Source organism: Rhinolophus sinicus, linkage group LG09 (genome assembly GCF_036562045.2).
Source record: "Rhinolophus sinicus isolate RSC01 linkage group LG09, ASM3656204v1, whole genome shotgun sequence".
NCBI lineage: Eukaryota > Metazoa > Chordata > Mammalia > Chiroptera > Rhinolophidae > Rhinolophus > Rhinolophus sinicus.
In genome coordinates this window covers 86,392,574-86,418,255 of record NC_133758.1, presented here as the reverse complement: position 1 = coordinate 86,418,255, position 25,682 = coordinate 86,392,574, and the positions used below count along the sequence as shown (strand labels likewise).

Here is a 25,682-nt window from a genome sequence, read left to right as displayed (position 1 = left end):
CACCATATTGTTTGATCACACCTCGTATGTATTCCAAAAAAGGAGTATTGGTAACTGTGGATATTCTTTGACATTACACCAAAAATCAACAAATAGCAGTTTCTCAAAGTTCAATTGCAATGTGAACATGAAACCATAATAATCAATGAACTTTTATTTTTTTAACTTTTAAGTGTGTTTTTCCAGGACCCATCAGCTCCAAGTCAAGTAGTTGTTTCAATCTAGTTGTGGAGGGTGCAGCTCACGGTGGCCCATGTGGAGATCGAACTGGCAAACTTGTTGTTAAGAGCACTGCACTCTAACCAACTGAGCTAACCGCTGCCTCTTAATGAACTTTTTAAATTCTGTTATATTAAAATCCACTGGTCTGTATTAAACTTTGAATGAATCTTTTATCCATGTATGGTTTTAAAACATCATGCATTGGTTATTTAGAAAATTATTTAGGAAATTATGCAGACTTCTGAAATGTGGACACAGTTCATTGTACAATATCCAAAAACCAAATTTGATAATATTACTACCAAACTCTTCAGAAAAGTCTTTTGGTATGGAAAAGCCATCAAGCTCATGGTAGCAGATATAAGTTTCCCAAAATTCTAATTTTTGATTGAAAGCTCACATATTTATCATTAGCAACAAATATTGTCAATTACATTCTTGAAATGACAAGAGCGTGTCATTTTTTAAGAAAATGTTTGCCAAATGCCCAAGTCTAAATAACCATAGTTTGTCTTTGAATTGTTCTTTCAAGTAAAAACAAAACTAGTTTCGTGAATAAAGGCAACTAGCTCAGCTTGCAACTCAGACTAATGCACAAATGCTTTCCTTGAGACAACCCTGAACATTGGTAGGCAGCAGAAGTGCCTTATTTGTCATAGTAAAGACGTGTGCTCAAGGGTAGGCATTAGATAAACTAATTTTTTGTTCCGCTTCAGGAAGGACATTCTTAAGTGAAACTGTTTTGTTTTGTTTTGTTTTTAAACTCCTAGTGTGTAGCAGTGATGCCTGATGCCACAGCTTGCCCAGTTTGGTGCCACTATCTAAATTCATACTAAGATACCAGCAGTTTTACCTACCATTGCTTTCACACTATCATTGCAAATGTCAATGCAGTGAAAAAGACAAATACCATTTTAGCATTATTATGAAAATATTTTTGACATTACAAATCCCCAAACACATCTTGAGATCCTCAGGGATCCCAAACTAAACTTGGCCGTAACCCACTTCTGATAAGATAGAGTGGGCTCTAAAGCCTATAGAGATGTTTACTAACAAAATTTTGCTAAGTGTTATATAAATAACCTAAGCAAAGGTGGTTAGAGCTGTTTCTTCTGCATAAAAGACACAGTAGCAAAGTCACTGAGCATAGAAAATTCCGATTAGAGTGAAAAAACTATAATGATTTAGAAATACCAGGAAGATCTAAGACTTCTGGATACAGCATAAGGAAAACTAGAATTAGGGAAAGAGTGAGACCTTGAAAAAAACTTCCATAGAACTATGTGTGAAAGATTTCTCATCTCACTTGCCTAAGCCAGGTAGTAGGTAAGGAAGACAAACTAAGAAGCCTTCTCTCACTCCTTCTTCTCCCCTACTACACACACACACACACACACACACACACACACACACACACATTAATGGGCCTTAGCCTCTCTAAGTGAAGTAAGATGGTTGTTAAGAAAATGTCAACCTCTCTATTGTATGAAGTTTTTATTCTTTTGTTCTTTTAATTTTTCTGTCTTAACAATTGCAATTACACATGTTTGTTTCAGGACAAAGACTTCAGAGATATTATCCAATACCAGTATTTACCCATGAATAGAAAAATTGTGATGCAGTTATCTAAATTCACAACCATTAAGTGGGCAAGTCAGAACTGGAAACACCAGATCTCCTTATTCTTGAATACTTTTACTAAATTATGCTTCCCTTTCATTGTTCAAGATTTTACTCATTTTAGTCAAAAGAAAGCTCTTAAACAAAAGGTTTTTTGGTGGATCCCATCAGTCTACTTCCAGAATGTTGCAATCACTCTCTGTCACCACCTGGCGGCAGCAAATGTAAATTGCATGAGACAGCTGACTTTAAGAGCAAAAGGCTTTCTTTGCCTCTGAAAATTCCCAGTCATACCACCAAAGCCAATCCTGGGTAGTCCCAAACTACCCAGAGTTTCATCTACATATGAAGATCTATTTATGTCAATAGAGACCTATTGGTTTGGACGGGGGAAAAAATCTCAGTATATACATATAGTTAAGCATGCATGTTGATTTTTCTAGGCTTGTTTCAATTTCATTTATATTGGCTTAGTTCCTGACTAAGAAATCAGGCAATACTTCTAAAGTAAGCCTTTAGTGTCTCTCTTGTTGGGTTTTTGAGCTATATTTAAGACTTTGTGTCTGCATATTGTCTCTAGTCCTACTTTCACTATTTCACCATTCTGAGCTACCCACATCATACTGCTTCAGCTGTAACTCGAGCGCTGGCAATTGCAGCACGTTCAACAGGAGAGACTCTCAAGCACTCAGCACAGAGGCCCATTATGCTAGAGAGAAAAATCAATCCATAGGGTATCAGCCCTCTCATCTAGTTAACCGAGTAGAGCTGAGAGCTCTTAAAACTTAAAGGACTCAAAAGCCATTGTCATCTTTGCCAAAAAGTTCTGAAAATTTTTGAGTGATTTCTGACCCCTACCGTGCATTCCACCAACTTAGAAACTCAACATACTTCTCTTTGGAAAAGGAATTGTTCTTCAATTAAGAGAACTAGTCATTCATCTCTTAAAGCATCTTCCCTCAGGAAACACTCAGATGATATCAAGAGTCCTTAGGAAATGAGCATGTCAAGTAGCATCCTTGAAAGACTATAAAACTAAAGATGGAAGAATTTGGACAACTAGAGGGCAGTATTTTGGCATTGGGTCCCTAAGATGTAGAGCAGAAAAGGAAGCAGAAAATAGAATCAGAAGAAAGGAGTGGGAAAGAAAACTAGAGTGAAGAAAGAAGTGAGGCCTTGCACAAATGATCCTGTAGAAACACCTAACCTTGGGTCAAAATAGATGGGAAAGATATGTCACCTGCCTTGGCCAGGTAGCAAGTAAAGAAACCAAATAAGGAAGGCTACCATCGCTACACTTTATATAATATGAGATTATGTATCTGTGCTCCTAGAGATTTGAAAGCCCTTCAGAGCAAAGAGGAAGGAGCTTCCTTATCTAAACGGGCACTCTCAAGGAGCACTTCATAAAGGGTGATTTCTCCACTGCACATGATACAGGTAAGCTTCCTTTGGAACTTACACAGAGGCTCCTCAGCCTCATATTGAGCACACAGTAGGCTTTAATAAACACTTGCTATTATATAAATGGGTTAATGATGTATCGGTCCCTATATTGTTTATGTCTTCACATCAGGTTAGCACCATTAGATGTGAGTGCCCACTGGAAGCAAACACAAATTCCTGCGCATCAAATTGCTTTAATTATAACTCAACTAAGCATGTTTAGCCATTTAGAGCTCGCCTGCTTTGCTCACTCTGCACAACTGCACCCATTATCTGCTCAACATAGATAGGACACACTCTGTGGCTATAAGAGACCTTTAAGTACTGTTGCTTTTTGGAGCTCTCCGACCCAGACACTCCCCATCTCCCTGTTGCTTCCCTCGCTTTCTGATTCCCTCTTTCCCTTGTGGGTGGTGGCTCCATGCTGCTGTCTCTGGAAGGTCTCCTGCTATGAGTGGTATCTCCTCTCATGCACTCCTCTCCAAGTGCTGCCCAATAAAGTGTGTTGGGCAATGCTGCCCCCTCATGGTCCCGTCTTTCCCTTGTTCAGCCCTGAGATCCTTGAACTCATCACACCCCAGCAGCTGATTCTCACCAGTACTCCCAGTTTCACCACCCAATATTTCCAAGCCTGCCCTCGCCTATCCATGTCCATTCACACGGCTCAGTGCCAGTCTTCACATGGCTCACCTGACAACTGCAATGCTCTTCTGAGCTTCCTGTCTCTGTGCTAACCCTGCTCCCTAGTGGTCCCCTACATCCTCTGCACCGTGTCAAGGTGACCTTTCTTTCACTCAAATCTGATGAGTCCACTCCCTTGCCTAGAACATATCGATGACTGCCTGTTAGTTGGAAAATGGGTCCCAACTCCCTAACATGGCACAGAAGTTGCTCTCCAAATGTCTACCTCTCTACTCCTCACTTCACATTTTAGTGGCATGTACCAAGCTGTTTCTTTCCTTCGTAGCTTTGTAACTACAGAAATGCTCTTCTCACCGTCCATTACCTGATGATGCCCACTCATCTTTCTGTCTCAGCTCAGTCACATCCCCTCCAAAAAGGCCTCCCAGGGCATCAACCCTGGGCCAAGCACCCCTGCATGGTGGCCCTGGGGCACCCTGTGCACAGTCTGCTGGAACCTGGGCCATATGTCCCTTTATGCCTGGTTGTTCTGTTTATGCGCTTCTCTTCTGTTGCAATGAAAACTCCTCTAGACATGGCCCTTCCACGTCTAATTTATCTCTATACTTCTAAAGCCTGGCAGTGAGTGCTCAATAAATGTGTCTGAAGCGCTAAATAACCATTCGATAGAAATGTGAAGTCTCCCACAACGTCACTATTGGAATTTTTTTTCATAATTATTACATTGGGTCAGTGCACTAAGCTTCCAAATGACCAAACTCAAAAAAGTTCTTCCTTACTATGCAACAAATCTTTATTCCAATGGGGGTTGTGGGGGTGGGAAATAAACTTTTTTCATCCATTAGTACAAATGCACAACAAACACATAATTCTGGCATGGCCTCATCCATTGAATTATCTTTTCCTAAATCATTACCATTGTGTACCAATTCATTTAATGTTTTCCTGTCTGGCTTACATTTCTATCTGTTTTCTGTCTTTAAAAGGATTATTTAGCAAAATCTATTCAATTTATAATCGACAGCCTCTATTGTTTATCTCAACCAACAAATTGAGCAATCTAGAATCTGTCACCCAAGGTACCTTGAGCATAAATCATCACGCTGATAGTTGGGTTTTCTCTTTAAGTGAAGAAAAAATATCAGTGATTTAGAACAGAGCCATCTATTGCATTTAAAGCTGTTTTCTCCAAGTTGCTAAGATGATAAATGAACATGTCTAAAAATAAACAACTCTCAGGTAAACTGTAGGGCTGATAAATAACTGGTAACAAGCAAATCTTCAGACATAACCAGCTTTAGCTTTGACTCTGAGTCCTTTGCCTGCTGTCCCTATAAAGGGGCCAGATTTTCTGTGCAGCAAAGTTAAATCAAGACAGCACTGCCTGGTAGCCGTGGGCATTCTATCCTGATGGAGAACGCAGGCAAATTCAAGCTACCCCAATGTTCCTGCGACTCACAAATAAGAACAAATCTAAACTATCATACTAAAGGAAATAAAATCAAGACACATTAATAAAAATAAGGGAAGGAAAATGTTAATGCTTAAATAATAAAGCCAAAATAGATTTTCTCAGTGTAAATCAGCAATATAAATGTTCACAGTCAATTTTAATCTTCTAAAACTATGCTCAGAGGTTACAACATCTTAAAACCACTTAATTCAATACCCTCCCAAATTAACTATAGAACACTTATGAACTTGTAATTAAGCCTATCTACCGTGTTTCCCCGAAAATAAGACCCAGCCGGACAATCAGCTCTAATGCGTCTTTTGGAGCAAAAATTAATATATGACCCAGTATTATGTTATATTATATTATATTATATTATATTATATCATATTATATTAAAGACCCGGTCTTATATTATAGTAAAATAAGACAGGGTATTATATTAATTTTTGCTCCAAAAGATGCATTAGAGCTGATTGTCCTTCTAGGTCTTATTTTTGGGGAGACACGGTAATTTTAAGGACTATCGATTGCCCTTGAAGTTATGGTGAGTAGAAAAACACATATAGAGAAGTGACCTGCTAAGGTCATACTCTATCCTCACACCCAAAGCAAACCACTTGGACATGTGAAAAGCCAAGATTCAAACCCCAGGCTCCAGAGCACACACTCATAAATATTGTATACGCCTGGAACCATGTGTTTCTCATCTTCCCTTGCTCCATTCTACTGGCCTTGGCATCCATATTGGTTTATTCCATTTCCTTTGTATTCTCTCTTTGCCTTCGTCACTCACTCTATGTCCAGCAATTTTTCCTCTCATGTTTGTTCAACAGGTAATAAAGAATAAGACAGAAAGACACAGAGCTACTAACGATCCCATAAATCAATGTAATCTGTGCTCACAAGGCAGTGAGAAGACCCAAACCATCACAGAGGAAGACCAGACCTGCAGGCAGCAGAAGGTAAGGGGTGCTTCCCAGGTAGAGGGAAGCATGGGCACAGGTGGGGAGGTAGAAAAGAGAATGGCCAGTCTATGGGACAAGTCACTTGGCATAGAGGAAATGCTGAGACAAAAGAAGATAGAGGTAGATGAGGATGGAAACTCAGGCAGAGACCAGATCCCAAAGGTTGAGTGACTAACCATCCCAGTATGTACTGCAGTGAGGTGGTTCCTTGGATACAGGACTTTCACTGCTCACACCAGAGAAATCCCAGGCAAACCTGGAAAAATTGGTCACCCTACAGTCAAAGGTCTGCTGTGCCATGCTTAAAGGGTCTGAACTTCGCTGTGGGCCACAGGGAAACAGACGGATTTGAGCAAGTACAAGACTAGATCATTTATTCCTAGCTTATAATACACACCACGTCAGTCTTTTTAAACATGGGCGGCAACCCATTGATAGATTGCAAAATCAAGTTAGTAGTCACAGGCAGCAATATTTGCGATTAATAGATTAGAACTATTAGAATGCACTATCCATGGGAAGGGCAACAATTGTTTCACAGAGCTTGTTTTAGATATACACACATTCATTGTTATGCATCCAGAGTATTATTTATTATTGTTAGTTGCAGTTGAAAGAGTTGGAAATACATTGGGCTATATCCATTCTAAAATTGGTAAATTTTAAATAATAAATTTATCTCTGCCTTGGTCCTTCCTCAGAAAACATTTTGTATGATATGACACCCATAGATCATGATGACATTTGCACAACTTCATCCATTACTACAGGAGACTGACCTGGGCTCTAATTAGCCTGAGGGCCAAGAGATTAATATCTGGGTACACATGTGATGTGTAATCCATTTACAGAGCACTGGTGGGGAAGCTCTACAATAGAATGACCAAAGCAAACTCAGCTCTATGTGTTTAAATCTACCCGAGAAAGAAAGTGAAACAAATACAAAATAAATCCCTCGATACTTCAAGGCACGAACACATCAAGGCAGATGTACAAAGATTAACCCACTTTTTCAACTATCCTGGTTTGCTCATAAGAATGCAAAAAAATCAATACTGCCAGAAATGCAAGACCACGGCCTATTTCCCACAGACCGTGTCAACACAAATGCTGAATGACCCTTAGGATTGGGGTATTTGCTGTTTGTCCCATCAGCACAACCTTTATATTCCTTTTAGAAAGCAAATACCCATCTGAAAAGCTTGGCTGCACAAGGCATTCTGTACATAAATGGATAACCCAGTGGAATGAGGCAGTATTCAGAACAGATTCTCAACTAGTTCTGAAAGGCTTAAACCCTTCTGATACTCATGGGTATATTTTAATTCAACACTTAAAACAATTTTTTTTAGCTGGAGTCAGTTTTAACCATCTGTCTCTGAGTAAAAATAGGATACAGGCTTGTATATATCAGCTGTTGAAGAAAACCAAGTTTGGCAGAAAGAATTAAAGAAGAATTGTATATCAATTTTCAAGACCATGCTAAGGAGTAACAAAATATCCAAAGTAAGTACTAACTTACATGCACACATCTATCTCCTTTCCTCCCTGTTCCTGATCATTCTTTGATTGAACATCACTGCAATTAGACGTGTGCCACCAATTCACAGCCGGAGGAAGTGGCAGAGTAGAGACATAAAAGTGATTCACCCAATTTGAGTGACAACATTAGGGTGGTGGGAGATGATAATGTCAGGTACTCTCCAATAATTTGGAATTAATGGAAATAGAGCATGATCACTTTCTGAGAGTTAAAATAGACCATATTTTAAAACAGAGGACATCTCCCAAGTCAAAACTATCGTGATAGTATCAAAACATCACCACTAGGGTTGACCAAACGCAATGGAAATCCACCACATAATTAGTGAACAACTATAAAAACTATTACAATTCAAGGAGAATGGAGTCTGAGATGACAGGAAAAGAAGTGTGCATTTTTCAGGTTGTCTCTAATGTGTCCAGGGAAAAGGACACCCTGACCAGTTGACATCATCTGTCCTGTGCATCTGTTAGGGGAGTCCCACAATGGCGCCAGGCTACCATCTTGAAACACCAACTGTGACGACCACTCCCCATACTCTGGCTCCAGGTACATCCAATCTTCCGTCATCCACACTTCAGTTAAAGGTAATCCCAGCCTTCCAACTAACTCAGACCAAAAATCTTGGCGTCATTCCCGATTTCTCTTTCTATCAAATCCCACACTTGATCCATTAGCAAATGGTTCAGACTCTACTTTCCGAGCACATCTAGAAGCTGTCTACTTTGCACCACTCCCCTGCCATCAATCACCCTGTCCAAGCCACCATCATTTCATCCATCTTACTGCAAAGGCCTCCTAAACGTAGGTCTCCACACTTCTACCCTTGACCTCCCTCGCAGTCTATTCTCAGCTGCAACAGTAATTCTTTAAAAACACAAGTCTAATCATGTCACTTCTCTGCTTGAAGCTCTCCACTGGCTCCCATCTCAAAGTAAAAGCCAACGGCCTACAGTCGCCTCCTTGGCCCTACACAGTCCAGCCCCATCACTTTTCTCATCCCGTCTCCAGACCCGCTCCCTTGCTGCTCCTCACACACATCAGGTAGTTTGCCACCTCAGGGACTTAGCATCTACTATCCTGTCTGCCTGCTACATTTTCCCTTAAACATCTGAAATACTTGCTTCTTCAAAACTTAAATCAAATTGCATCCCACTGAGGCCTCACTTGACCACTCTATTTAAAAGAGCAAACTTCCCCCCACTGCACCTCCATTTCCATGTCTTTTCTGCTGCCTTATTTTTCTTCATTCCATGTATCACCATATAACATGTTCTGCCACATATTTAAGTACTTTTCATTGTTTCTCGCTCCTTCTAGAATTTAAGCTCCAATTAAGGCCGGGATTTCAACCATAGTGTTCACTGACACACTGCCAATACCTAGAAGAGTGACTGGTACAGAGTAGATGCTCAATACACATTTGTTGAATGAAAAAATTTGGCTTCAAAAATGCACCTGAGTGAATGACTTCCTCTCCTCACAGCCTTGTTCTCTATAAAAAGGGTCCAAGCTCCATCGGCTTTGAGATTCTCCTAGATCTGCTCCCCAACCCTCCCTCTCAACCCTTTGCTGGATCTGGTGTCTTCAGTTGCCATTCTGTTGCCAAACCTGGATTCCGCCTCCCTTCCTGGCCCTTTGAATATATTACATACTTGGACCATCTGCATGATTTTTCAATGCCCATGTTACCTCTGGACTGAGCCTTCAGGATTACCCTTAATGTCCTCAAGCTAGTACTGGCCCAACTATGCCCAGCTCAAACCTGAGACCAAGGGCCTAAGAACCTGACATCACAGAAGAGTTCAGAATACTGACCTATAAGCAAGGGCACTGTGATTCCGTGGGAAGTGAGGTTTCTCCTGGCAAATGAGTAAGTTGGCATTTTATGTTTGTAGCCTAATATACAACATATACTTGCACTGGGTGGTGTAATTTCATCACTAAGCTGCTAGAGAATTTTGGCTACATAAGAACAATTTACTATCTCGACTCTCAAAACTAAGCTTCAGACCTTAATCCTGTCCATCTGAATAGTTGACAGCTGGCTGCCCCTGATAACCTCTGTCTCTATATCTGCAACGTGACACCTGACTATAGATAAGAAAGTCGATGTCCAAGAGTGTCACCTGCTCATGTTCTCAGCACGTGAGCATGCACCCACACTTAATGCACGTACAGTCACCTCACCCCAAATTCTTTTGGTAGATGAGAGTATGTTTCTCCCCACCACTCCAGGATCTGCTGCAGTGACCACTTACAGGAAGGGGACAGAGGAGAGGGAGAGTGGGATGATTTACCTGATGGAGGGAGAAGTGAGAATGCCTTGGGTATCTGAGGAAGGCCCCCCACATATTTGTAAAGGAGGGAAAAGCACACTAATCAACCAACTTTTCTAATATGCTGAGACGTAGGAAACCCAAGTAGTTGACTCCACGATGCTAAATTTATCTTTATGTTAATGCAATTTAATGAGCACTTACTGAGCCCCTACAAAGTGCAAAGTGCTGCTCTGGGTACTTGGGGACTTGCACAAATGACATGATAGCATCTGTCTCAAAAAGCTTGTAATATGGTAAGATCTGAAGACACGAGCTCCACTGCAAGGGAGGATGGGATAAGTGTGCAACAGAGGTTTAGAGCATGAAGGAGATCGTGCAGGAACTGGAACACGCAGTGAGCTTCAGGAAGGAGGGGCCGTAAGAACCAGACATTGAAATGTACATACCATGTGAACTGGGGAATATTTCCTGTGGAAGGAAAGTGAGCCTGAGTGAAGTGACAGAGGCAGCAGGCAGCAGCCCAAGTTTAGGGAGTGGCAAACAGTTCAACTGGACTATAGCGTATAGACAAATGGGCTCGAGGGGGTGTCATGGGAAACAAGCTGCAAAGGTGTGTGTTTGGTGCTCCACTCTTGGGTCATAACTGACCCAGGTCGATTGTTTCTGCCCTTTGGTCCTGTTTCTCTTCAGCAAAACACCATTTATTTTTAAAACATGTAAGAGTCTGGATGAAAATCAAACATTTCCATGGTAAACCAATCCTATCTATTCAAATGTTAAGCAATGCAAACAACTGGAGTTCACACTTCCCTTACATGTCACCCCTTTGCTGGATATAATGGAAAAGTGAGAAATTAAGGGCCCAAAATAGAAACATGAGAACTTGTAATACATTCTTTGCATAAAATAAGCATTCAGGGTGGGAACTCTATCTCCTAAGTCATCTATCTGGTAGTTTTCTGGTCTTCACACTGTAAAAAGGAAACAGTAGGAGTTCCTGGCATACGCCTTTGAAACGACTTTAGGATGCATCAGGCTTTGAGTGTCACCAGGCACATTAAAAGACTACTGAATTAATAAGTAAATGAACACATGAGAGAAAGAGCCCTCAACCGCATGGTGAGGTGGCCAGTTTGCAATGAAGTGAGATGCAAGCATTTTTTGTTTGTTTTTAATGGTTGTCACAAGCCACTGAGTTTCCTTCCACCGGGCCTGACACTGCTATAGCATTCCCGTGTCTGGGAGAAGCTTCAGGAGATGGTTATTGAATGGAGTGAAAGAATGAATGGTACAACTTGAACAGTTACATGGGAAAAGAAGTAGACATAGATTGTCACATTTATTTTTCCAGTTTGGCCCCTGTCCTCTTATTGTTGGCCCCAAGTGAATGGCAGAACTTGACCAGAGGTAAGAGTGATGGAAGGCTCTGTCAAGTACACAAAATCACAGATTCCTAAATTTGGAAAAAATATAATGTAGAGATCACCAAATACTGATCTGACCTCTCATGGGTGCAGTAATCCCTTCACAGACAATCCTCACTGGTGGTGACATCTTGAGCTCCCCTGAGCACTCGGAACTCACTACCTTAAGGCAGCCCATCCATAGCTGGAATAGTTTAAATCGATGAAAGTTTTCTCCATTATATTGATATGAACTCTCCTTTCTCCTAGAAGTTTGGGCTACAATAGATAGGTGTCCTCCTACCTATTTGCCAAAGATAGAACCCTCATGCCCTCCGCTTCACCTACCGACAGCCCACAAGCTCTCTGCAACATCAGCTCATGCTCACCCACTTGGTAATTGAGGGGTGGTGGGGGAAGGGGCGAGCCAAAGAAGAGCTAGAGGAAAGAGAGGGTGTGTATCTGCCAAGATGAGCCACACAGCCTCCCGTCTTTCATACCCACACACTAGTTCATCAAGCCTTTACCTGTGGTGCTGATTCCAAGGACCTTTTCACTTTCTGGACTCAAACAAGCAGAATGCCTCCATGATTTAGCCACACTGCATTTGTACCACATTAGATTTTAATTTAACATGACTTTGGAGTTCCGGGGTTAGACATAGGGGGACCAGGAAATGTTCTCAGCAGACCTGAATTCCAAGATCAGAATAGAGGCCAACTTGATACTCTACAGGTCTCTAGACTAAGGATGACTCACAAGCCAGGAAAAACACTGACCATCTGGCCCCTACAGCGCACTTACCCTGAGCTCTATACTGCTCTTTCAGCACAGACAGAATACTCAATGTGATCCTGATTCAGGAAGGCAAAGCTTCCAGAATCCCAGGAATGACCAAGCCCACACTCACTTTTGGCCCAGATACCCAAAAAAGTGACACATTTCAGGAAGTCAATGTTTGTACTAAACACAAGAAAATGATCCAAGGGGAAAAACATTTAAATCCTATAAGAAATGGAAAATTAAGTGGGATTTATTCTTTCCAACTTTACCACAACATTAGGAAGTGGTAGTATTGTCATCATTCCTGTTTTACAGACAAAGAAAATGAGGTACAGGGAGGCAAAGTAACTTGTCAAGGTCATGTGGCTAGTAAGCGGGGACACTGGGAGGTTGAACCCCAGTTCCAGAGGTCATGCTCTCATAGTACCTCTTAATCACTGTCATGACTTGTTCTGGGATCAAATCAAGCCCAAGAACAAAAGAGGAAGATAAAACATTAATACAAATGGTTTTGCCAGGTTAACACTGAGATCTGGTCAGCTGCAAATTCAAAAAAGTGATTATTCACTTAATTATTAATCAATCACTTCCCTTCTTTGAAGTCCGATTGTACTCTGTGACACCTCTATTAGGTATTTATTACATTTCACCTTATGTGACAACCATGTGACATATGTGATGGTTGGCACTCCACAAGTACTAAATAAATACTCTTGACTGTAATTGGAAAACCACCGCAGGAAGCTAATTTTCACCTCTACACATATTTCTTTTATTCATTATAAGTAAAGTCTAGATTTGTAAGCTCACTAAGTCTAGGACCCTGTTATTTATTAGCCATGATGCTAAAATCATTCAAATACTTTTTATATTCCAAATGGGCATGCTTTCAGGTGCTACTAAAGTTGGATATGGAAACCCCTACATGTGTGGTAGCAGCAGGAATAGGCCGAACTGAAGTAAGTCCCTCCCTTCCTTCGTCATTGGGTTAACTTCAAAAATTCTAGTCCCCTCCTCTAGGACTATACTTAACAACTTTGTAGTCAGGCAGGGCCGTTTGATTTGCTTTGGCCAGTGAAATGTGAGGGGTTGGGGCAACATACAAGAAGATGAAGCCTCTCTCAGCAGAGGTCTCTGAGTGAATGTGGTGAACAGGGCCCTTTCTTGACCCACACTGGACTTGTAACATGAGAGAGAAAAATATTTTGTTGTGTTACTCTGCTCAGCTTTGGGAGTTGTTTCTTACTGTATCATGATGCAGCTTAACTTGATCTATACATTTCCAAGTCCCAAATCTACTTCAATGATCCAGCATTTTGGTTACTTTTCCCCTTCCTTAACTCACGGTTGACACGTGCAAGTTTCCCTCCTTTACCATCCCCACCTAATCTTCGCTGTGGAATGCCCTCTGAGAAGTGGGTGACAAAGATTCTCTCCTTGACCAAACTCTAGTCAGGCTCCTCTGACCTCTTTTTCAACTAGACCCTGTCTGTGGGCATGTTCTCAAGAGCCCAACTTTAGCAAGAATCCTGTCAAGTCAGTTTAGCTAGAATCCTCCACCCTCCATATCTGATCGCTGATATCTAACTGACATCTGATCAGGTTCCTCATCTCCCAGCATCTCCCAAGTGATATCTGATCACCTTGGCCTGACCTCAGCAAGAATACTGGTAGGTTGGTTTAGCCTGAATCCCTCCACTGACCCCTGATATTTCCTCTTAGTAATCTTCCTGTCCACTGACCACCACCCTGCTCCTTAGTTATAAATGCAACTATTCCTTCTTATATTCAGAGTTGAGTCCAATCTATCTCCCCTACTGCAAAACCCCACTATAGGGGTCCAGACAGCTATCGAGTTAGACCCCTAAATAAAGCCTGCCTTACCATTTCTTTAGCAAGTGTCATGAACAACTTCTTTTTTAACAGGTATAAAGACTAAGACAGCACTAAGTGTCATAACTAACTACATGGTTGCCAGGACATATGCCCTGGTGAAAACAACTTTTATTCTGAATTTTCCCCCAGGGAGCTCAGCAACTCTTTCCAGGCACTGCCCAGATCTACCTCCCCAGTGTTTGGGAAAACAGTGGTGGTGCTGACAATCTTAAAGGTGACATTTCCAATGTCCTGGCCCACTCCCAAAAGGAAAGTTCACCAGGGCGAGGGAACATTTAAAGAGAATCTTTCCTCTCCTACAACCATTTAAAGTAGGTTACCTACTTTAAAATCTACAACTCGTTGGCCTTCAAATTTTAGGAATTCATATTTCTTTATTTGTAAAAACAAGGGGCTCACAAGGGAAATGACTACAGTACCCCCCACCCCCGTTTAAAATCTATGACAAAAGATATGGAATTTCATTTTTGCTATTATGCCAATTACGTTTCAGCAGCATTTGAAAAATATTAAAAACTTAAAAAGAGGAAGCAAGAAAATCTGTATTCAAAACCCCAAAGCTGGCCTTTACAATGTCCCTGGGTGGTCCACATTTGCACTGGAAGATTTCATTTGGCATTTTAACTTATGTAAATAGCTTCTCACTTTCCTCTGAGCCTCAAAGCATTCAAAGGGGGATGATCCTCTTTCCAAATCAGCAGTAACCTACACCTTCTGAAAGTGAACAAAGTCACACTTTTCAAGGAAACAGGCAGAGACTTTTTTTGTTATTCTTTCTTTCACAAAATATATACCATTCCCACTACCCCTTGCTATTTTGATCCTAATGAGGCAGATGGTGAAATAGGAGACGTACCATCATTTACAGGGGACACTGTCAAAACAAAGAGTACCCACAGGGCCTACTTACCTTTTCAACCACCCAAACCCACCAACTACTGAAATTCCACAAGCTGATTCTGAGACAGAATGCCATGTCATCCCCTATCCGTGGGCTTACTGTCACACTCTACGGCTTGATAAACGCTTAAAGGCTTCCATATGTGCATTACAGGATCTAAACTACTTTCAAAGAAGAGGATGTCTTTCCATTTCAATTACTAAAATCTTCAGCTTGTCAAACAAAGAAATGGGTACTGTTTCAGGTTAGAGTAGAAAAATCTGCATTCTAAAAGGGAAACTGATTGTAGGCAAAGGATATGAAATATGGTGTCACTGTTTATCCCGTAGCGCCATTTAAAACATACATACACACTGCTTTTGACTTCAGTCTAGACATTAGTATAAAATAGAAATCTGACAAATGAATCAAAATGTCCCCTCTTCTCACCAAAAAGGAACCAAAGCACTGTACTGCTCAGAGGAGAGTGTCAGATCAAAGGCAGATCAAGAGAATTAGCCCAGGAGGTGCATAAAGGAAAACACCAGACTCAAACCATCCTGCCTGTCACTTCTAGACTGAAAGGATGTCCTCCTCAAAACACCCCTCCCCCAGCAGAAAGGCTCCATGTGATCCCGATTCAGCAAGGCAAGGCTTTCAGAATTCTAGGCATTACCAAGCCCACACCGAGACTGGGCCCAGACGTGCAATGGGGGCTACATTTCAGGAAGTGAATGTTTTTACTAAACACATGAAAACGATCCAAGGGGAAAGAATTAAATCTTATAATAAAAGGAAAATGAAGTGGAATCTATTCTGACTAATATTTCAGGTCAACAAAGCTCGTACAAGGACCCCTCAGGGAGCCTAGAGCCTAGAACGGGAAGGAGGCACGTACACAAGTAGAATTCAAAATAAAAATCTTTTAAAAACATACCTTTAGTTCAAAGGAGAACAAGACCATACACATCCCTGAGAAGAGAAAGCTGGAAGGTGACATATAGTTGCTGTTAGATAATAAAAAGCATCTTCCACGCACTGAGCATGTGCCATGTAGTAGACTCTGTACTCTCATTACCTGCAATCCTAACAACAACTTTGCATTCTCTCCATTTTACAGATGAAGAAACTGAGGCTCTAACAGGCTACAAGTGGGATATTTGTCTTCTTCTTTCCATTACCTTATCCCTCTTAGACGTTGTGCTCTTATGTTGTAAAACACCAAACAAATAAATGCACTTACATTATAGAAGGGAAGATTTCAATGAGAAAACCAAACACCTAACACAGGGGTTCTTAACCTTGGCCTTATTAACATTTTGGGCGGGATAATTCTTTCTCCTGGGGACTATCCTGTGACTTGTTCAGCAGCAGTCCTGACTTGTACCCATTACATATCTGCCTGCAACCACCGTCTCTCTCCAGTTGGGATAACCAAAAATGTCTCCAGAAATTGCCAAATGTCCCCTGAAGTAGACAATCGCTCCTGGCTGAGAATCACTGAAATAAAAGCCACTGGAAACCACTACGCTGTACACCTGAAAAAAATATAAAATAATATTGAATGTCAGCCATAATAAAAAAAAGAATAGTCATGGGATATAAAGTACAGCATAGGGACTATAGTCAGTAATACTGTAATAATCATGTACAGTGTCAAATGGGTAATAGACTCATTGGGGTTATCACTTTGTGAGATATATAAATATCTCATCACTGTGTTGTTTTATACCTGAAACTAATAATAATAATAATGATAATGATAAACACTGGAGTGGGTCGATTTTTGCCTATAAAACATTAAATAGAGGGAAGACAGCTATGTACACAGTCACCTGTCTGAGGGCAAGAGATGGGATCGGTAGCTCTGCAGTTCCTTCTGGCCCTGTCCACCTTGAGTTTCAGCCACATAGACAAAGGCTGGGACCCGATTCCTGGCAACTACCCCACAATGACATGGAACATACTGCACCTGTGCTAGATAATTGCATGCTCTTCAAACTGGCATTGCGTGCCCCTGGTGTCCACAAAGGCTTTCTAAAGAACATGTAGGCTTAGGAAGAGCTAGTGACATTCGCTCAGTAATCCTCTCCCACCTCCAATTTCACAAAAGCCCTTCTTCCATGTGGTCAGAGGGAAAAGAAAAGAAACCCAAATCTTACAGTGAGGCTTGACCACAAGGTATAAAAATACCCATTTGTCGAAGAGCTCCTTCAGGTACTTTTTTAAATAGAAGTTGGTGTAATATTTGAATCCATTCTTTAATTGGATTCAAAGAATGACATTATCATTTTCTTCATAAATATCAAAGTTTACAATATTCTGGAAATCACATTCATTGTGATTCTTTAAATTTCCTATGAAAACTGTCAAATGCCAACCTAAAATGTGTGGAGGTGAGGGAGTAGCAGAATTTTCAAAAGCCCTTTAGAGGTTATACTACAATAATCAAAAGACTATGATATTGGCATAAAAACAGATACATAGAGGCTGCTGGATGGCTCAGTTGGTTAGCGCGCGAGCTCTTAACAACATGGTTGCCGGTTCGATTCCCACCTGGGCCAGTGAGCTGCACCCTCCACAACTAGATTGAAGACAACAAGCTGCCGCTGAGCTGCTGGTGGGGCAGCCAGATGGCTCAGGTGATTAGTGGGAGAGGTCTTAACAAGGCTGCCAATTCAATTCCTGCATGGGATGGTGGGCTGCGCCCCCTGCAACTAAGATGGAAAACAGCAACTGGACTTGGAGCTGAGCTGCGCCCTCCACAACTAGACTGAAGGACAATGACTTGACTTGGAGCTGATGGGCCCTGGAGAAACACACTGTTTCCAAATATTCCCCAATTAAAAAAAAAAAAAATTTAATTTAAAAGATAAAAAAACAAAAAACAGATACATAGATCAATAGAATAGAGAGCCCAGAAATAAATCCTTGCTTATATGGTCAATTAATCTATGACAATGGAGGCAAGGATATGCAAAGGGGTAAAGATAAGTGGTATTGGCAAAACTGGAGAGACACATGCAAAAAAAAAGAAATTGGACTACTTTCTTACACTACATACAAAAATAACCTCAAAATGGATTAAAGACTTAAATGTAAGACCTGAAACCATAAAACTCCTAGAAGAAAACATAGCTCTTAGAAATAAGCCTCCTCAGCCAAGGGAAACAAAAGAAAAAATAAACTAATTGGACTAGATCAAACTAATAAGCTTTTGCACAGTGAAGGAAACCATCAAGGAAACAAGACAAGCTACTGAATGGGAGATATTTGTAAATAATACCTCCAATAAGGGGTTAATATCCAAAATATATAATGCACTCATACAACTTAACAGCAAAATAACAAACCAATTAAACAATAGGCAGAGGACCTGAATGGATTTTTCTCCAAAGAGGACATACAAATCACCAATAGACATATGAAGAGATGCTCAACATCACCAATCATCAGAGAAATGCAAATAAAAAACACAATGAGAGAACATCTCACATAGGTCAGAATGGCTACTATCACTAAATCAACAAATAGTAAATGCTGGCGAAGATATGAGCCCTCATGTACTGTTGGTGAGATAGTAAATTGGTGTACCCACTATGGAAAATAATATGGTGATTCCTCAAAAAATTAAAAATACTGCTGCCATACGATCCAGCAATTCCACTTCTGGGTATTTATCTAAAGAAAACAAAAACACTGTTCCGAAAAAATATAGGCACCCCTATATTCATTGCAGCATTACAAGTAATAGCCAAGATATGGAAGTAACCTAAGTGCCCATCAACAGGTGGATGAATAAAGAAAATGTGATATATATTAAAAATGGAGTATTATTCAGCCATAAAAAAGAAGGAAATCCTGCCATTTGTAATGTCGATGGACCTAGAGGGTATTCATGCTAAGTGAAATAAATCAGACAGAGAAAGACAAATGCCACATGATTTCACTTGTATGTGGAATCTGAAAAAAAAAAAAAAAAAGGATAAACAAAACAGAAACAGACCCACCCATAGATATAGAGAAGAAGCTGATGCTTGCCAAAGGGAGGGGGCTGAGGTGATGGGGAAATTAATTCATTAAATAAATAAATAAATAAATAAATAAATAAATAAATAAATTCATGCATTCCTTTTTTTAATTAAAGTTTTTTGGGGTGACAATTGTTAGTAAAGTTACACAGATTTCAGGTGTACAATTCTGTAGTACATCATCTGTATCTCAGTACCATTTGCGACAACATGGATGGATCTTGAGATTATAATGTTAAGCAAAATAAGTCAGACTGAAAAAGTCAAGAACCATATGATTTCACTGACATGTGGTATATAAAACTGAAAAGAACAAAAGAACAAGACAAACAAATGAAGAAACAAAAACTCGCAGACGTAGACAATAGTTTAGTGGTTACTAGAGGGCAAGGGGGGAGGGTGGTTCTAGAAGAGAGTAAACGGGGTTATATATATGGTGATGGAAGGAGAACTGACTCTGGGTGATAAACACATACTGTGAGACATAGATGATGAATGGGAGAAGATTTTTGCAAGCAACGCCTCCGATAAGGTGTGAATAGCCAAAATATATAAAGAACTCACACAACTCAACAACAAAAAAACAAACAACCCATTTATTCATTCTTCAGAGGTTATGGGAGAGAAACACTGTGGAAGCATAATGAAGCACACTGGTATCTGTTCCTAGGCAGATCTGTTGATCAAGTGCAATCATCCTTTACAGTTCCTGAGACTTACTTTTATTATAAAGAATGCCCTTGACTCTAACAAATTTCTGCTTTGTGTTTTTGCCACACTGAGGGTATTAGCTGGTCCATACCCCAAAATGAAACTGGCTTGTTTTATAGTGTAACATGAATATGGATAAAGCATAAAAATGTTAGGCATTAAGTCAATCTTGGAAGCAAGTACAGCTACATGTGAGGATCTGAGGATTGATATGAACTAAAACAAAAGGGCATGTAGGTCATCTGTTAAGCAGAGATCCTCTCCGGGTTTACTATCAAATTAGTGTTCTGGATCCCGATGCAGCCACTATATCAGGTAAGCCCCAGAACACTTGGCAGCTTTGAATTCAGCTTTGAAGTAAATTCATCTTTGCAATGAGTAAAGTCTTGACGTGCGGCTACCCCTGCCAAATCCCCTTTCTGGGCTGTCTTAACTTGTGGACAGCTATGCATTTGGTGCTGAGCAATATACCTGCTGACACTTCAGAATCAAACAAGGGGCTTCAGCACACCTCAAGGGAAAGTAGGGGTTGCTTATCATCTGCCACACTGAGAGAGAGATGTCTAACTTTCTTGCTCCCCTTTGGTAACACATTTAGGCTTTTCCTATCTGGAGTGTGGGCATGTTCTTGAGGGACTCTCCATCCTGCCACAATAAAAAGTTACACTAAACAGTACTTTTTTGGCATCTCACCCAGGGCAACAATGAGATACAATGGGAAGAGAATAAACAGGCTTTGGAATTTGAAATCCAGCCTTTCCGCTAACTGGCTTCATGTGCCCTTGACAAGTGGCTTAATGTTTCCAAGCATCATATTTGTTGTTTACCAAATGAAGATTAAAGTGTCAGCCTCACAGGGATGTTGGCATGATTTGATGAACCCTGAATATGAACAGGGTAAGTGCCCAATGAATGGCAAACAGTGCCAGGGCTGCCTGCTACTCCCGGAGACCTCATTTGGTTCAAGCACGCATTAGTGTATGTTGTACCTACACCTGTGCGCCTCAAGCATGCCTTGGTAGCAAAATGTCCAAAATGTCCCAATAGCCAAGAACATTTTTTCTTGGCTTCCTCTGGCCAAACAGATTTGCCTTGTTTTCAACACAGTTCAGCAGAGTGGCCTCTGCTCCCCGCTCCCTTTCTTAAAGAGTTCACTTGAACTAGTGGTTCTTAATCTCTTTTTAGGCACAAATACCCTATTTTTGTCCTAGAAAACTTCGTTTATGCACAAATGCATAAAATTTTGCATCAGTTTTATAGAGTTCAATGACCACCTGAATATATCATGCACCTGCCCTCCACAATGCCTATGACTCCTGTTTAAGATGCCTCCTCTAAACAATGAATCAGGAGATGGCTTATGAACATGTGGGCTCCTCAGGGTTGCCATCTGGGCAGCAGTGTCTGTTACAATGCAAGCCTCACTCTGACATTCTGATGCCAGGCTCTCTGTAGAGAGGAAGCAAAGGAAGTGAGTTCAGATAGCGATGACAAGTTCCCAGTCAAAAGGATACATTTTTACATGGACCTAGACAAAGGCTTATAAAATGTCAAACAAATAAGAATCAAATTAACTTTAGTTAATTCTCAAAAAAGTCAACCCCAGGAGTTCATTGTTCCAGCAAAGTTCCCTAAAGAACGTATTTTCTCACATTTTCTAGGGGATTTAGGAGCCACAAAAGTTCCTAATAAAAGCAATCTCCATATCAAGGAAATTACTATTTACCTGGCATTTGAGATCCACAAAGTATTATAGGGAATTAGCTAATTTCATTAAGGAGATAGAACCAAGACAACATTTAATTTCGAAAGAGCAATAGTCCTACTTTGGGTCTGCCACATCATCCACAGCAAAAAAAGTATGGCTATACTTGAGGCGTAAAGGAAATAACAATGGCTCACAGGGAAACTGAGCAGCAAACCCAAACGAAACAGACAAGCTCGGCTTTTTGTTTCACAGAGGACAATAGCTAAAATGGATGAGTTTTGGTCTTAGAGTTGGACAGATCTGACTTGAATCCTACCTCTGCTATTTATTAACTATAACCTTGACTATGTCACGCAACTCAGTTTCATCACCTGCAAAATATGGATAATTATCTCCTTCATAGGATTAATATAAGGAACAAAATGAGATAACATAAGAAAAGAGCCCGGTATTCAATAGATGAAAATTAACCAATAGAATTGTTCTTTAGTACAGAAGAGTAGAGTCAGACTGCCAGGTTCAAATCCTGTCTCTACAACTTATCAGCTGATCAATTTTCAGAAAGTTACTTGACATCTTTGCATCTTAGTTTCCTCACCTGTCAAATAGGAGTACAAATAATATAATACTGCATAAGGTTTTGGTAAGGATTACGTAAGTTAATACATGGAAAAGTAGTTTAAAATGTAATGCCTGTTCAAGTGCTCAATACATTTTAGTAAATGTAGTGTAATTCATTTATTAAATGTACTGAGCAATGCTAAATTGCTCAATATATTATCAACCTTTGTTTTATTTGGTGGAACAAAGTGTAAGGAGAACAAAGTGGTGAGGGAATATACTTATGTTTGCAACAGATGTGTATGTCCTTTTCATTTGATGCTAGATTAGTGACAGACAGAAACAGGGTGACAAGGGAGAATGAACGGCCCATTTAGGTACCTAACTGTGAATGTAGCCTATGCACACAGTCTGTGCTAAGAGACACGGCTGGATTTAAAGACCTGGTGTGTGTTTTACAAGACTGAGCCTCGAGGCTGTTCTGAGTACGGACAGCGCAGCACCCTGGATGGATCCCCAAGAATTTCTTGGGTCTGCACTGGAGTTAAGAGAAAGGCTTATTCAGCAAATGTAGACTCGGAAAAGAGTGTTTGAGGAAGTAAAAGGGATGGGAAGAAAGTTAAAGGGCCCCTTCTTAGACATAAAACAGGCTGACAGAAATGCTGGGTGACTTCCTCTTACTATCTTAGGAGTTAGAAAATAGAGACCAGGAACCACCACTGTAAGAATCTGCCCCATTGTCCTGTGAGTTGAGTTTTTTTCCTCTGCCTATACCCCAAATGGCGATTATACCTAATGATGTAGATCTTTAACACCAAAAGAGTTCAGGACATGTTTTCAATAGGAGAGGACAGGCTAGGTAGGAGGAGGAGCTGAGCCATCCCTCTCCTCTAGGGCACTGGGCAGCAGAGGCTGCAGTAGCCGAGGTCCAAATGGAGAGGAAGTAGGTGAATCTGTGCCTGAGGCCAAAGACAAGGAAGAAAAAGAGATGTTTTGGTCCCCAAACCGGGCCCAGAGCTGGACAGGCTGGGGAAAGCCTGCGCTGGGCCCAAACATCCCCACGATGGTGCTGGAAGATTTTTAAGAGAAATGGCTCTTTGAGCACTGGGTCCTCAACACCTTAAGAAATTTGGAAGCGTTGGTGTCTATGAAGAGAACATTGGACAACTTATTGGTAGGAGTGTCTGGTTTTATTTTATTGAGAAATATGGTCAGAAGCAGAGTTTAGGCTCTTTTTTCCCCCCACACCAAAACTTTCAGAGAAAATTTGGCATTTTAAATAATCAGAGAAAGTATTCATCCCATTCCCACTAGGACCCTCAGGATGCAACTTGCACTGAGAGCTCCATTTCAAATTTATTAACACTGATCATCATCTTTCTCTATAATTTCCACAATGAAAATATGTACATAGACAGTCACCCATATCTGTGCTAAATATAAGCCCTATGATGTCTTCTGCAGTTACAGATGCTTTACTGTTAGCTGAGATTTCTGCTAACCTGAAATATTTGGGAGCAATTTTTCATAACCTTGAACTACAAGAAGTCTAGCATGCCCACTTGAAATGCATTCCAGGCAAGAAAATGGCTGGCTACTTTTTCCTGCCCCCTTACCTAGATAGATGTAGCAGAGGCCAGGATAATGATTGTATTCCATCTTCGGCATTTTTGTTGAGTCTCTGATTTCCTAAGCAATTTCCTGTCCTGTCCGGGGTTTCTGCTTAACCTTATTAGCGGAGGTACAAGTCATGAGACTCTGGCACACTCAGTTCCCATCGGTGCTGCCAGGATCACAGCCCTCATGATGACGACGCACAGATTTATAAGGCCAGAGTGATTTTCGGGAGTGGGAGTAGGGGAAGGAGAGCCACGCAGCCGGTAAGGTGTTTACGAAAACACATCCCCCACCCGCACTTTTTTGCAGCCTTGAGAGAAACTGACATCTTCCTGCGTGCGTGTTAATTAATGCCCTGCTGGAAGTACATTCGCTCCCTCCAACTTGGCGGGCAGCAACAGCATCTAAGACCTTTGCAGACAGCTGAGAATGTAATCAAACAGCATCCTTTCCCTTCCTCTGCAGCTCCCTCCTCCTTCCAGGGCCGTCTGCTGGTGGCCCAGAGGGGTGCGGATTTCATTGCCGCTGGCCTTCTGCTCCCCAAGAGAAGACCGAGGCGGGGCTCCCTGGGACGCCCCTCCCCGCCCACAAGGTGGGCGACAAGGTGAAGACACCACGACCCCTCCTCTGCACTCACCTCTCGGCTCTGCTGGGAGAGCTGCAGGAAGGGGCTGCTGCAGGAAGGGGCTGCCGCTGGAGGGCTCTGGCCACCTTAGGGCGCAGCGGAGCACGCAGGATCCTGCGCGGGGGCCGCGGCAAGGGTCCGGCTGCGGCTGCAGGGGCCGCACTACTGCTGAGGAGGGGCGCCGACGCGGCGGCGGGAGAGCTCGACACCCCTCTTCTGTTTACCTGGACGCGCTCGGCGGCGGCTGCTCCGGATTCCCCGAGCGCAGCGGCGGCTCCCGGGCGACTCCGGAGGGCGGCAGGCGCGGCGCGCGCAGGATGTGCTGTCTCACGCTGCGCCGGCCGCTCGGCTCACGCTCCTCTGGGAGCCAGCACTTCCTCTCTCTCCCTGAGCCTGACACTGACAGCTCCCGGGAGCACCCAGTCTGCGGGGCTCGCCCCGCCCCCGGCCCACGCCCTCCACGCCCCGCGCCCCTCCCGCGGGAGCGTCCTCCGCTCCCCCGCTGCCTCACCGGGTCTCTCGAGGAGGGAGTGGCGCTGGTCCAGAAGCGGGAGGCGAGCAGGCAACCAGCGGAGGTCAATCGGTCTATCCCTATGCAATCGGCAGGACTCACACCTAAGTTGCTACAAACAGAAGAGTTTCAGTGTTTTGGGAGCCCCTGCTGACATGCCAACATTAAACAACTTGCACGCCCAGACAATTACTTTAAGGTTATTTAAATAGAAATAGTAAGCTCAGATCCCATCCATCTGCTACACACAGACTTATATGTCTGATTTATCCCTATTTTTTCCCAGAAGAAAAAAATACCTATAGCTTGCCTCCACAACATTGTTTCTTAGAGTCCTAGCTTTTAAAATCCTGGGTATCCATTCTTGGACTGCCCCCAAACCTTGCCATAACTGCTAAATTTTAAGGCCCAGGAATGGGTTTTGGGGTTCTAATCAACTCAGGTTTGGCACCACTATATAGGTAAGCTTTTCGTCATGTTTCTTGAGTATCTATGTGTAATAATCCTAACTGGAACTTTAAGGGAACATAATGAGTTGGAAGGATCTATGAGAGGAGCTAGGGCTTACGGAAATTCTCACACTCGAGAAATGGTGAGAACCCTATAGGAAGAACTCTGTTGATAATGATACTCTGTGGTTCTAATTTCCCTCTGACTTAACTTCCATTTTCCCTTATATAAATACCCTCCCTTATATAAGTGGCACTTAAGCCAGCGTGTGCACGTGGCTTGCCATGTCTGCATGCACTGGATTGCAACTCTTCTTCCTGGAATAAA

General features: G+C 41.7%; 1 protein-coding gene across 8 annotated transcripts in view; it reads right to left on the bottom strand.

The window, feature by feature from the left end:
* DYNC1I1 (dynein cytoplasmic 1 intermediate chain 1) overlaps nt 1-24,926 on the bottom strand; it is a 269,907-nt gene extending 244,981 nt beyond the window's left edge. Inside the window, exon 1 of one of the 8 annotated variants that reach the window (XM_074340758.1) lies at nt 24,619-24,926. The gene's annotated coding sequence lies outside the window, so the exon portion shown is untranslated. Of the gene's footprint in view, nt 1-23,768; nt 23,788-24,406 lie in introns of those variants that run through there. The other 7 variants (XM_074340755.1, XM_074340754.1, XM_074340751.1 and 4 more) reach the window with 7 other exon arrangements.
* Nucleotides 24,927-25,682: the final 756 nt, after the last annotated feature.